The following is a 12,951-nucleotide window of genomic DNA, read 5'->3' as shown; positions in this document are numbered from 1 at the left end:
CAAATTGACTGTTTCACTACTTTTTGATAGCAGTGAAAACAATATATGACTTCTCCTTAATGGCATAAAAAGTATACTGGCCAATGTAACCATTTCAAACAAATATTAGTTTTATTATATAAGAAGCCATATTTTCCAGTAGCTGCCACCCCTATCAGAGTTGTTGTCATCACCAATCTAGGAACTGCAATATGAAGGCAGCACCTTCTGATTTGTTTTGTTTTTTAATTTATTCATACCACTCCTCTGTATTTTCCACAAAACTACTATTCAATCATTTATCAAAGAAATGCATGTTACCTTTTAAACAAAGTGTCCCAAGATAATTAATTTTTAAAAATATACAAAACAATCCAATTACAAAACTGTAATTACTACTGACAGTTTTATGTCAACAAAGGTTGAACGATCCATTAGGTATTCAAAACTCACATCAGAATCCACAGCAGTGAATTCCACAGACATATACTTGAACTTGCAACATTTCAGGTTTGATCTGTTTAATTATTCTAATCAAGTACCAACCCAAAGTGTGGTGGTGGTAGTTATTCACTCAAAGGTCAGGCTGCATTTTGAGTGTGTTGATCTCATAACATTAAAAATGCAGAATTCACAATATTCTATGAACTCAAACAGTAGGAAGCATAACCATAAACCCCTTATCCAGACTGTCTGGATTTTAAAAAAACAAAACAAAACACATTACAAACTGTACTCTGCACATCCACATTTTTATTTTGGACCTGACATGCAAATCCTTCAATAAATTACATACCCTTGAAACTGATCTTAGCCGTCCATTAACAAAACTGTTGCCTTCCCCCCCCCCAAAAATATATATTGACAACAGCGTTAATTGTTGTAGTATACTCATTTTTCCTTAACCAGTGAGATAGGGAGCTAAATAATAAAACCTTCTTTTGTGACTGCATAAAGATGTATCATGAAATAATCCTTATTAACCTCACTTACTACCATACATTGTTCTGGTATTACACAATGTACTGTCTAAAGTTAGTAGAATAAAACACATGCAGTAGGTGGCCCAGACGACAAGAACCCCCACTCTTGACCTCAATGATGTGGTCAAACAAAAGCAGAGCAATACATTTGGCATCAGCTTGACTGCAGGAGTTGCCGGATGGACCTCCAAACACACTGCCCAGGCTCCCAGGAGGTGCAACCCATTGCCTCTTGAGACAGATGGATGCCAACAACAAGTAGGTGGCAAATTACAACCCATAAGGAAGTATAATAAAGTCACAAAGTTTCTGGTGGTTTCTTAAAATTTATCAAATACATTCTGGCATAGGCTTTTGTGGACCAGAATCCATTTCTGTCAGATGCACCTGACAAAACAGGGACATGAAAACTTATGCCACAGTAAATATGTTAGGCTGCAGTCCTATACCCATTTACCTGGGAGTAAGTCCCATTGAACTTAGCAGGACTCACTTCTGAGTAAAGATGCAAAGAGCTGTGCTGTGAAGTCTTTAAAGTGCCACCTAAATTCCAACCACTCAATAATACAGTTAGATAATTAATAGAAACCATACTAATTTTTATTATTATTCATATGTTAGTTGCATGTTTTCATACTGGATTAGAAAAGGGGCAAATTTGCTAAGAAACAAAGAAACTTTCAACTTTTAAACAGTTTAGGCTTAGCCAACTTTTTAAACAGTTCTTAGCTTTCGCTTCACAACCATGATCTCAAAAGGCAGAAACAGCAGATTCAACAATGGAGCCTTTGATAAACATTAAAATACTGTCCCCAAGTGCTCAATCATAAACCAGAAAAATAATATATTTCTAACCTGTAGAGATTAATTCTACTTTAACTCTGCTTTCAATAGACATTTCCAAAGCGCAGAGCATACGATAGCATGGCACCAATTAGTCCAGTTGGTTTTAAAATAAGAACTTATTTTCTAAACTTGCTGGAAGTAATGTAGATGAGACCGACGCAAAGAATTCATAAGGACAAGAAAGGAGAGTTAAAACAAGCAGCATTTTGCCATATAGCCTACACCTACATCATGTTCAACATTTCAAGAGTTGGGATGGGGGAGGAGGATGTTTCTTTATAGAATGTGAAGCAAGTATCAATAAATTAATGTCTGAAATCAGCCAGACTTGCACTCTAAGATGCAGCCTGTGCAACTACTTTAGAGCTATCTCCAAGAAAGGTGGTAATAGTGAAGCAACTGGGTACTGGAGTTTTGTTTTGTTTATTTTGCATACTCAGATACAATGGCCAAATAACCAGGAAAAAACCAGCCTTGGCCTGGTTGGGCTTGATGCACAAAAATCTACAGATACAGTTTTCCACAGACCAGAGATAGTGTTGGTGCCAAAGCAGTGACATTCTCCTCCTCCCATGAAAATGAGCTAGTACATTTCCTTCTTTCTTCTCTAACAGGAATAAATGCCTTATTTTGGGTTGTGTCATTTCAGATTAATTTTTCCTGATCATTTGACACTATACCAAGGTTTCATCTGCTGTTTTCCTCCTTGTTTCTGTTAACTACTGATTCTAGTTTTAGTTTCCTTATTTTAATTGATAACAAGAGAGACAAAATAAAAAATAATCCTTCCAGTAGCACCTTAGAGACCAACTAAGTTTATTATTGGTATGAGCTTTTGTGTGCATGCACACTTCTTTTTTTATTTTGTTTTGTCTACGCAGACCAACACAGCTACCTACCTATCTTATCTTCACAATAGCCCTGCGAGGTAGGCTGTGCCGAAAGACTTGATGGCCTAAGGTCACTCAATGAGCTTCATGGCTGAGTGGGGATTTTGGCCTTGATCTCAAAGTGACAACTGTGAAGCTAAAAGGGGGCGAAGAACCTCGGACAGTATCCTGACGTTGGAAGAAAGGGGAGTTATGATTTGTTTGTTTGTTTGTTTATAAAAAATGCAACAGATCCTTGCAAACTGCTTTGAGAACCGTTAGAGTTGTAAAGCGCCGAGCAAATCTTGTTATGAAACAATAACGAACAAATAACATTTAAAGAAGCAGCTATCCAGCCTAAGCAAGTATTTGCACAGCATGCGAGCTGCTTTTCGGGGCGCTGAGGACAACTCTTGACTCGGCCCAAGGAAAGGCCGGCCCGGCCTCGGCAGCGACCTTCCCTCCAGCTACTGACAGGGTGAGGGTGGAAGCAGCTCGCTCCGCCTTTTCCCACGAACCTGCCCCGCTGCCGGTGCCTGGAAGTCCGGAGCTCGTCCTGACCCTGCTGCCCTGACCCGGGACGCTTCACCCTCTGCCGCGTTCCCGAGGCCAGAGCGTGGGAACCAGGCAGAGCGAGAGCGGGACGGGCGCGCCGAGGGGAAGGCGGGGCCCGCAGGCTCCCGCGGCGGCTCCGGTTTCCTTCGGAGCGCGCGAGCCTCTCGCCGGGCGCAGAACCTGCCTCGCAGCAGCAGGGCGGGAAAGGAGAGAGCGGCCCGTCTGGAGAGGGCGGGGAGGTCCGGAGAGGAGTCCTGCCTGAGGAACCCGCTTTGCTATTGGCATGACTTTGCGGAGCTTCCAAACCACCAACCGCGTGGGGGGGGGGCACTAAAGGAATGGTGCGCATAGGAAGGTGAGGGAAACGGCAACAATACCCCTCGCTCCCCCATCACCTGCCTTAAGTGGACCATGTCCAGAGAAAGGCATTCGCGAAGCAATTTAGGGCAGAAGTAGAAGGGAAGTGGTAGCGCCCGGTTAAGGTTGGGCGCTAGACCGAGGGAGCGGCGCAGGCACCGCTTGAGCAGGCGAAGAAGGGCGAGAGAGGGCCACACCCCGGCCGGCGCGCCAGGCAGCGCCAGCCCCTCCCCTCCGCGCCCTAGCGCTGTCCAGGGTCCCCATTTGCCCCGGCTGGCTGAGACGAGACGTTTTTCTACTCGACGCCTCGGCTAGAGGTGGCCGCGCGCGCGCGCGCGCGCACCAGCGCCGCCGATCCGAGCAGCCCCACCGCCGCGCGCTCGCCCCGTTGCCGCCTGCTTTGTGGCGCTCGCCTCCTCCACTCACCCCGTCGCGCTGCTTCTCCCCTTTTGCTTCGCCCGGCGCTCGCGCGGCAGGCGACTGCTGCTGCTTCGGCGGCGGCGGTGCCTGAGGAAAAAGCGCCGCTCGCCTTCCCAGCTCGACAGCCTCTCCCCGGCGAACTCATGTTGGAAACGTGCGCTTGGACAGCTGGCTTCAGCCGCTTCTTCTGGCCCCTCCCCGGCCTCTCGCTCCAAGCGAGGAGGTGCTTTCTTGGGCGCCCAATCGGAAGAGCCGCCGCGGAAGGAGCGGAGTGGGGGGGGGGGACAGCCGAAGCGACACAAAAGGAGGAAAGATAGCAAGGTGCGGGGGGAGGGGGGGAGAAGAAAGAGCGAGGCACTCATTCGGTGGCACATTTTAAGATTAATGACTTCCCATCATCTTGGGTTCTGCTGTGTTCAATTGCCGATTAAATACAAACACGGATAGGTTCTTGGCTGCCACGTAAAGCCTTCCCCCTTATTCTAGAATGGTTGGGCGTTAACTTCAAACACCTTCACTATTACTATTATTATTGAATTTCTATCCCATCTTTCCACCAAGGAGCTCAAGGTGGTGGCACCCGTCGTCTTCCTCATTTTATCTTCATAACAACCCTGTGAGGTAGGTCGGGCTGAGAGTGAATGAGTGACTGAACCAAGGTCACCCAGCGAGTTTCATGATTAAGCAAGGATTTGAACCCTGGTCTCCCAGGTCCTAGTCCAGCACTCAAACCACTACACCACACTGCATCATATGTCACTTGCCCCAAACAGATAAACATACCTGGATGCCACTGGGAACTCTTCCATTCCTCCAGTCTGCGTTCCTCCCCCACCTCCACCCCCAGCATCCACTGCCTTAGCCTATGTAATGAGAAGGACAGCCCCGTTAATCCATCTCTTCAAGTTATATGGACCTTTTCAACTTGGCATCATGCCAGAAACTTGCTTCTGAGCCGGGAGTGGCCTGCCACAGCCATTGTCAAACACCTGCAATAAAGACTATGCTCAGGAGAAGCAGAAGGGGAGATGCTACAGATACCCTACAGATTGGGTGCTATAGATGAGGTGCAAGCTGTCATGAATTGCCTGCCATTATCAGCAGTTATACCAGCATTGGAGAACCTCAGTCCCAAGATCCAAATGGAGCCCTCCAGACCTGTCTATATGGCCCTCAAGACTTCATGCTCTGCACCATCAGTTGTTTTTGACTGGCTGTAATGTGAAATCCCTTTTGGATGGATAGAGGATGGAGAAGTCAGTGTGCATGTGGAAACCTCTGATTTTCAATGGTATATGCTGAGTAAACTTTAAGTGGCTACCACCCAACATTTTCCCCATGTAAGGATAACCAAATGTAACTAAGGCCTTTGAATGTTACCAAGAAAATCTCTCTTCCTATATAGATAATACCTCTTTTTCCTTTTTCTTTTTAAGAAAAAAAATAGGGCAGCTGCTCATGAAAATGTCAAACTGATTTGTGTAGGATACAGTTTAGGATTCCTTATCCTAAGTGGGGAACTGAGTGTGCACACATGCCACATGGGTGCACACACATTAATGTGATAAGACGTAAATATTGGGGGGGGGCAGAGTGCAAGCATTATGATACTGATATTCATATAGCTAGAGGTGCAAACGCAGGTAAGAAAGGAAATGCTGTCATTAAAGTGAAAAAAATGCATAAGTGTCTTGAAACTGATCATTCTGTACATCTTTACCAGTACCTGCTTTTCTCCAGTGGAGTTGTGTGCATGCAACAAGTTTGGGTTTCCTCTTCTTTGGAAAAGCAGCCCAGTTTTGGCACACCCACCCAACTCCTCATTATGCTTTGGCTTATGAATTTTACAAATAGGGAATTGTGCCTACCTTTTTATATTGATCCCTGAGCCCTCATTTTGCTCTGGATTTTAGCATGTTCTTTTGTATGTTGTATTTTGTAACTTTATAATGCATTGTGGCTTGGCCCTAGCTACATATGAATAAACAAACAAATGCAAATATTCAAGAAGCTGATCACGAAATGCCTCCTTTTTTCTTTTTCTTTTAAAAACATCTGGATCCACTCTTCACTTTATGGGAAAATCCTCTGTGTGTGTATTAAAAAAATCATTCAGTGTAAATACATGCACACAAATTGAACACAGATGAAACCCTTCTCATTCAGGAAGCTGAATCATTAATTGGACTAACATTTGACTGGTTGCAGTTTTGAAATTACTTTGATTTATACAGATGAAAAACCTTATGTTCTTAAGTGGTAATAAATGCCAAAAACATTTTGACATCATTATTATAATTATTGTATGTCATTGTTATTGTTGTTGTTGTTATTAGAAAAGATTTGTTTTGGATTAGATTCCCCCCCCCCCCGGCTTTCAAAGTTGAACTCATTTATTTCAATCTGAGGCTGTGTTATTTATCACATCTGTAATACACTGTAGTTTATAAAATGGTTTATCATTCTTATCTTCACAACAATCTGTGATGTAGGTTAGGCTGGGAATTATTATTCTGCACCAGTCTTCCACTCTTCTTCATGGCTAAGCAGTAATGAACCACCCTAAGGAAACTTCTAAAAAGTTTTGTTGGATGGCAGTTGCAAAGGAATGAATTGGGGGGGGGACCAACTGAATCTTAATTGAAACCTAATACAAATAAGAAGGGGTTACTATTGGGTGGAGGAGTTTGTGGTCCAGGAATGAATTAGACCAAGGCCCATCTAGGCCAGCATCCAGGTCTCACAGTGGCCAACCAGATGCCTATGGTGAAACTGCAAGCAGGACCTGAGTGCAGTAGCACTCTCGCCCCTTGTGATTCCCAGCAACTGGTAATCAGAAGCAGACAAGGGATGTGGGTGGTGCCGTGGTCTAAACCACTGAGCCTCTTGGGCTTGCCAATCGGAAGGTTGGCAGTTTGAATCCCCATGACGGCGTGAGCTCCTGTTGCCCTGTCCCTGCTCCTGCCAACCTAGCAGTTCGAAAGCACGCCAGTGCAAGTATAATTAGGTACCGCTGTGGCGGAAAAGTAAACAGTGTTTCTGTGCCCTCTGGCTTCCGTCATGGTTTAGTTGGTTTAGTCCTGCTGGCCACATGACCCGGAAAGCTGTCTATGCTCAAACACCGGTTCCCTTGGCCTGAAAAGCAAGATGAGCGCCGCAACTTGATAGTGAAGTATGACTGGACTTCACCGCCCAGGAGTCCTTTACCTTTACCTCTTACTCGGAAGCAAATGGCAAGGAAGTGCAAGAATTCTGTGTTGCTTTTACCAAACACCTGATAGCAAAAATAAAAATAAAAATGCATCCAAACAAGGAGCTTGCATTGCTGGATATCAGACCTAATAGGTACTTGAAACATTTTTATTATTATTTAAACCACCCATTTCAGTAGCCATCACACCATCCCTGCCAATGAATCCCATAGGTAATTATACTTTCTGCAAAGAGCTGCTTCCTTTAGCCTTCCTGAACCTGCTGCCTTATCAATTTAATTGGATGACCCTGATGCAGGTCTCATGTTTTGAGGCAGTGTGCAGATTTTTCTCTATTCATTATTTCAACATAGCAAATGAGCCTACCATTGACAATTCTTCTTAAACACCAACATTGATTGGAATGGGATTTTTTTAAACACACTCACACACACACACACACAGCTTTTGCAATAAACATGCAAAATTCAAAGACGGATATTTTATAATGACAATAGCCACAACTCCCAACTTCGTTGAGGAAAAAAAATACAAAAAAAAATGGTACCCACCCAAAGAAGATTTTGTAGGCACTTCATAGTAAAATTATGTCATGGTGTTGTTGTCCCTGTGTTTTCTAGATGCTTAACAATGAACCATTTTTATTCTGCCTTCCTCCTGTTATTTCTTTCTTGTATTAAGAAAACTTTTTCTTAATACTGTACCCTTATACATTTTATTTTAAACCTTTAATCAACAGATGGTGTTAACAGGAGAGCCTTTAAGGGAAGAGAATAGAGAATGGTGAGCTAGCTTCCCTCTTTACTTCCCAACATCCTGTTTTCAGGACCCAGGGCTGGCCCTATGGCAAGGCTGGGTGGCGCAGGGCCGCCAGGGGAGCGCTGCGCTGCAGCGCCTGCGGCCGCCACATAACAACCCACTGGGAAACGGGCAGGGGGGGGCGCTGGAGGGCGTCAGATATGCTTAAGACGGCACTGTCAGGACATTCCTAATATCACTCCTGCATCTGAGTTGGCTAGGAGGAAACCTGTTACTTCTCTTTTTTTTAAAAAAAAATATTTTTATTAATTTTCCAATTAAAACCAATTATATCACATTCAATATTTCAAATTATACACATATATATATCAATCAAACCGAATGTTATGCCAAATCATCTAAAGAATTTTTTATTTGGGTTCCCATGCTTCAAGAAATTGGGAATTCCTCGCAACTGTCTACTGCCGTCTTTTTTCTAAAGTTCAAATCGTCCTCCAAGTTCATAATAATCCAGATCTTCCCCTTACAGTCACATAGATGTTTTCCACTTTCATCCGATTGTTTCCCAGCTGCTGAGATAAATATCAAACAAAGTTTCACAGATGTTCTTTCCCCTGTGTGAGTTAATCAGTCCAGCCTCCCCATAAATCTTCTTAATGGAGCTCCCTGTTGCGTCGAAGCAGCTCGAAGCAGCGCCATCTTAAAAAGCTCAAATCACTTTCGTTTTCTCTCATAGCCATGAAGATTTACGATCATTATAGAATTTACAGCTTTTCCAGGCAGGAGACCCAAACATCAAACCATAAACTCTTGGTAAATTAATGGATCTCCTTGCCCTATAGCTGAACTTAGCTTCAGGTCGCTGCTCCAATTTAAAGTGCGTCACAGCTCATAAATCCTCCGAGCGCGTCCAGAACTCCTTCCGTCCGACTAGGGGGGGGGGGCTTTTCTCATCGGCAACTCCACATCTTTAAAAAATATGCTCAGTAACAACAGTTATAAAGTTCAACTCACACAGTCTTTTGCTTCTCTTTCACTCCAAACAAGCCAGGACATCGCGTCCGGGAAGGTACGAGGCAACAATATGAAGAAAAAAAATAAAAACTCACTTCCCTTATCGCTCCGTCCCCATCAATCCTTCTTCCAGATGCAGTACAGTCTTTGACTCCTCTCCCTCAGCAGCATAAATTTCTCAGCAGTAAACAGCGCTTCTTCCCCTCCTTCTGAAGTATGTCCATAGATTTAAGCCTAATTATCTTCTTTAACCATGGAAATCCCCGCCATGCAGATTAGCGTCCGGGAGTCCTGGCCCTCGTAAGTGCTCAGCCCAAGCTCCCCCCACTCCAAAAACAGTCGGAGTGGGTCTGGGGGCATCGCGGGCCAGCGGCCCCTCTCCGTAACCCCCGGAGAGGGTAGGGGGTTGCCATTTACTCCCCTAGCAACCGCCAAATTCCTTACGAAGGTCAGAGAGATGGAAAACAGGTCCGCCATTCCTGCAGGCGGAAACCGGAACCGGAGGAAACCTGTTACTTCTCAAGGGGCCAGAGCTGTCCTTTGGGAATTATCCAGTTGCTGGTCTCTGCCTACAATTTACTTCTTTTTACCCTTGTTTTCTCTGGGTTTTTTTTTTTAAGCTTTTACATTCACAGTGCTGTAGTTGATTAATAGGCCCACTTAGTAATGTAAACTGTTGGCAAAGACTGTTTCTTAACAACTGCTGCCACCAACGAGTCCTAGGGCAAATCTGGGCACCCTAAAACAAATACCGGATAGGGAAGGTGCTTTGAGACTGGAGAACTTTGTTTGACTCAGCCAAAGTTCTGCATTTCATTTGCTAATCTGGGCATGACGTCCTTTCATACATAATCATGGATGCAATGCAGGGTCCTCATTAAATAAAATTGCGTTATTCTAGAGAGTAAGTAGACAAAAATAGCATGAAAATATATTTTAAAAATGCAAGATTATGTAGGTGGACGTGTTTCATTACCACTTAGCTAAGAAAGGAATTAGCAAGCAAAGCTGTTCAATTTATATTCCTGATCTGAATGTCCTAGCTCATTTTTATAAACATGAAATATTTTTGGCTGCATGTTATGCATGTTTAAGCCCTACTTTATCATTAGCCCTACCCACAAATTGATTCAGGGCCCGATCTGGGGTGGGGCAGTGGGTCTCTGCGTTGGACCTGGTCAGCATGGTTATGGTATGGCTATGGTATGGCTATGGTTGTCATAGCCAACATGGCAAATATAAGTATAGCTCATTAAAGATGCATCTTCTAATTTAGAATGTAATTTTGGAATACAACACTGTTCACTTATAAGAAGAACTTAGTACTCCTTTTTATAAGGGTGATATCTGCAGGCATACTCAGACTGTAAAGGGCATTAGAACAAAAGGAATGTTAAAACTGGGACAATGCTCACTTCTAAAGTGAATTCTTTTGTAATTACATGCAATAACCGTAAAAGGAAAATGACAGCCTTTCTCGCCCAAAGAGACAAAAATAGACGAATCTGTACAAAAATGTGACATTCTGAAAGTCACTTTGGCTTCTTAGTACAAGCAAAATAAATAGATTAAACCAAATTAAAGGTTAAAGTGTTACATCTCTAAAAGCTAGATAATTGAGAGTCTTTGCGCTACAGATTTACTTATGCCAATCAAATGTCTTACTGGCTGGGTCTCCAATGCTCACCCTACCTAGTACTCGTCACTCATGGTTATATAATAGGCCCTCAAAAGCGTAGGAAGCTGCCTTATACTGAGTCAGACCACTGGGTCCATCTAGCTCAATAGTGTTTACACTGGCTGGCAGTGGCTCTTCAGAATTTCGGATGGAGTTTCTTCCAGCCTAACTTGAAGATACTGGGGATTGAAACAGGGACCATTGGCAGACAAGGCAGATGCTCTGCCCCAGAGCTATGTCCCTATTCCTGTTTGCAACAAACATGTCCAAACCAATGACTGGGGTGCTGAGTCATTTTCAGAGCCAGTTCTTCCCTAAGCAGCAGATGCTGAGCAGTGGGCAGCAGACAGAGAAGTGACTTAGAATCTGGTGCAATTCCACACTGGCATAAGAAGCTATCAGCCTCACTGTCGCTGTGCTGCAGGAGCCATCATTGCTGCTAGAACGAACTGTCCAGGAAAGGTTAAATTCTTGTAAATCTGATTAATCACAGCAAAATACAGATTCTGCAAACAGCAGGAAAGTTCAGCAGATATTGGGGTTTGACTGCTTTTGCTAATATCTAATTAGGAGGTTTTGTATGAAATGTGTTGGAAGACTTTACATGCATTTGGACCCAGTATGCCTTAACCAGATACATTTTCTTATCTATTACACTGGTGGTTGTTAAAGTGAAGTACATTTCTGTTTGGAAGCTATTCGTCAGGCTCCTGGTTTTGTGTGTTAAAAGTCACCAAAGGGCTGGCTGAGAAGTCTCTGCAGCAGATCAGTTCCTGTGTACACCATAATACTTTTAGATAAACTCAAAACAACCAATGTATACTTTAAAACAACTTTAAGAATGTAAACAATGTTTTCAAAAGGAGCAAATACACAAATAGCAGCGGAAGAAATTGAAAAATAGAATCACTCATTGATGCAGTAATTCTGCAGCAGCAATGCAGAAAATAACCCAAATAGCTTCAGCCAATTCAAATGCCTTCCAACAAAAGGCCAGGTTTTCCACCTGGCACTTGAAAACACAGAGTGTTAAATTGTACCTTTCTGATGAAAGCATACCTAAAATCAGAATCATCACTGAAAAGACACTTATCAAGTTTGCAGGCACTTACCAATCCAGCAGGTGCTTAAGTTGATATATATGGCACTTTCTTCCTTCTTATCCTTGGAACAAACCTATGAAGCAGGTTAGGCTGAAAGAAAGTGACAGGCCAAGGTCACCAAGTGCAGACCCTCCTAGTGTCCCTGTCCTCCAGGGACAGTCCCAGATTTACAGAAGCCATCCCAGTTTCTGATTGAATCCCAGAATGTCCTGTTTTTCCTTAGGATGTCCCTATTTTCATTGGAGAAATGTTGGAGGGTATAGAGTTATGTGACCCCCCCCCCAAGCCCAGGAGAGAAGGAACTATACAACCTTTAGAAGACATCTGAAGGCAGCCCTGGATTGGGTAAGTTTTGAATGTGTAATGTTTTATTATGTTTTTATATATGTTGGAAGCTGCCCAGAGTTGCTAGAGCAAGCCAGTCAGATGGGCAGGGTAATAATAATAATAATAATAATAATAATAATAATAATAATAATAATTAATAATAATAATAATAATAATAATAAACAATAATAATAATAAGACGCGGGTAGCGCTGTGGGTTAAACCACAGAGCCTAGGGCTTGCCGATCAGAAGGTGGGCGGTTCGAATCACCGTGATGGGGTGAGCTCCCGTTGCGCGGTCCCAGCTCCTGCCAACCTAGCAGTTTGAAAGCACAAACTGCAAGTAGATAAATAGGTGGGAAGGTAAACAGCATTTCCGTGTGCTGCTCTGGTTTGCCAGAAGCGGCTTTGTCATGCTGGCCACATGACCTGGAAGCTGTACACCGGTTCCCTCAGCCAATAAAGCGAGATGAGCGCTGCAACCCCAGAGTCGGTCACTACTGGACCGAATGGTCAGGGGTCCCTTTACCTTTTTACCTATTTTCACTGGAGAAATGTTGGAGGGTATGCAAGTGAGCTACATGGACAAATGTGGATTTGAATATGGGTGTTCTAAGTCCTAGTCCAGCATCCAAACCACTACACCACACTTTGAGTCTTCATGGGAATATGTGCATTCTTGGAATCCAACTCACTGTACCTCAGTACAGGCTGAACTCAGTGACTGATCAGAGATGGGGAACTGAGGGCAAAATGCAGCCTCCCCCCAAGGCATCTTGCTGGCCCTTGTGATTCTCCCCAAGCCATATCTCCTCTCCCCAGGGTACACATCTCCTTGGCCTTGCTTTG

At 43.7% G+C, this 12,951-nt stretch overlaps 1 protein-coding gene across 2 annotated transcripts in view; it reads right to left on the bottom strand.

Moving 5' to 3' along the window:
• Window positions 1-11,807, bottom strand: part of GUCY1A1 (guanylate cyclase 1 soluble subunit alpha 1) — a 45,349-nt gene extending 33,542 nt beyond the window's left edge. The window contains exon 1 of one of the 2 annotated variants that reach the window (XM_060278673.1): window positions 11,785-11,807. The gene's annotated coding sequence lies outside the window, so the exon portion shown is untranslated. Of the gene's footprint in view, window positions 1-4,015; window positions 4,186-11,784 lie in introns of those variants that run through there. The other variant, XM_035112325.2, reaches the window with a different exon arrangement.
• Between the last annotated feature and the right edge of the window lie 1,144 nt (window positions 11,808-12,951).

Source organism: Zootoca vivipara, chromosome 9, assembly GCF_963506605.1.
Source record: "Zootoca vivipara chromosome 9, rZooViv1.1, whole genome shotgun sequence".
Lineage (NCBI taxonomy): Eukaryota > Metazoa > Chordata > Lepidosauria > Squamata > Lacertidae > Zootoca > Zootoca vivipara.
Note: the sequence above shows the minus strand (reverse complement) of the source record. Positions and strands in the feature narration are given on the sequence as shown.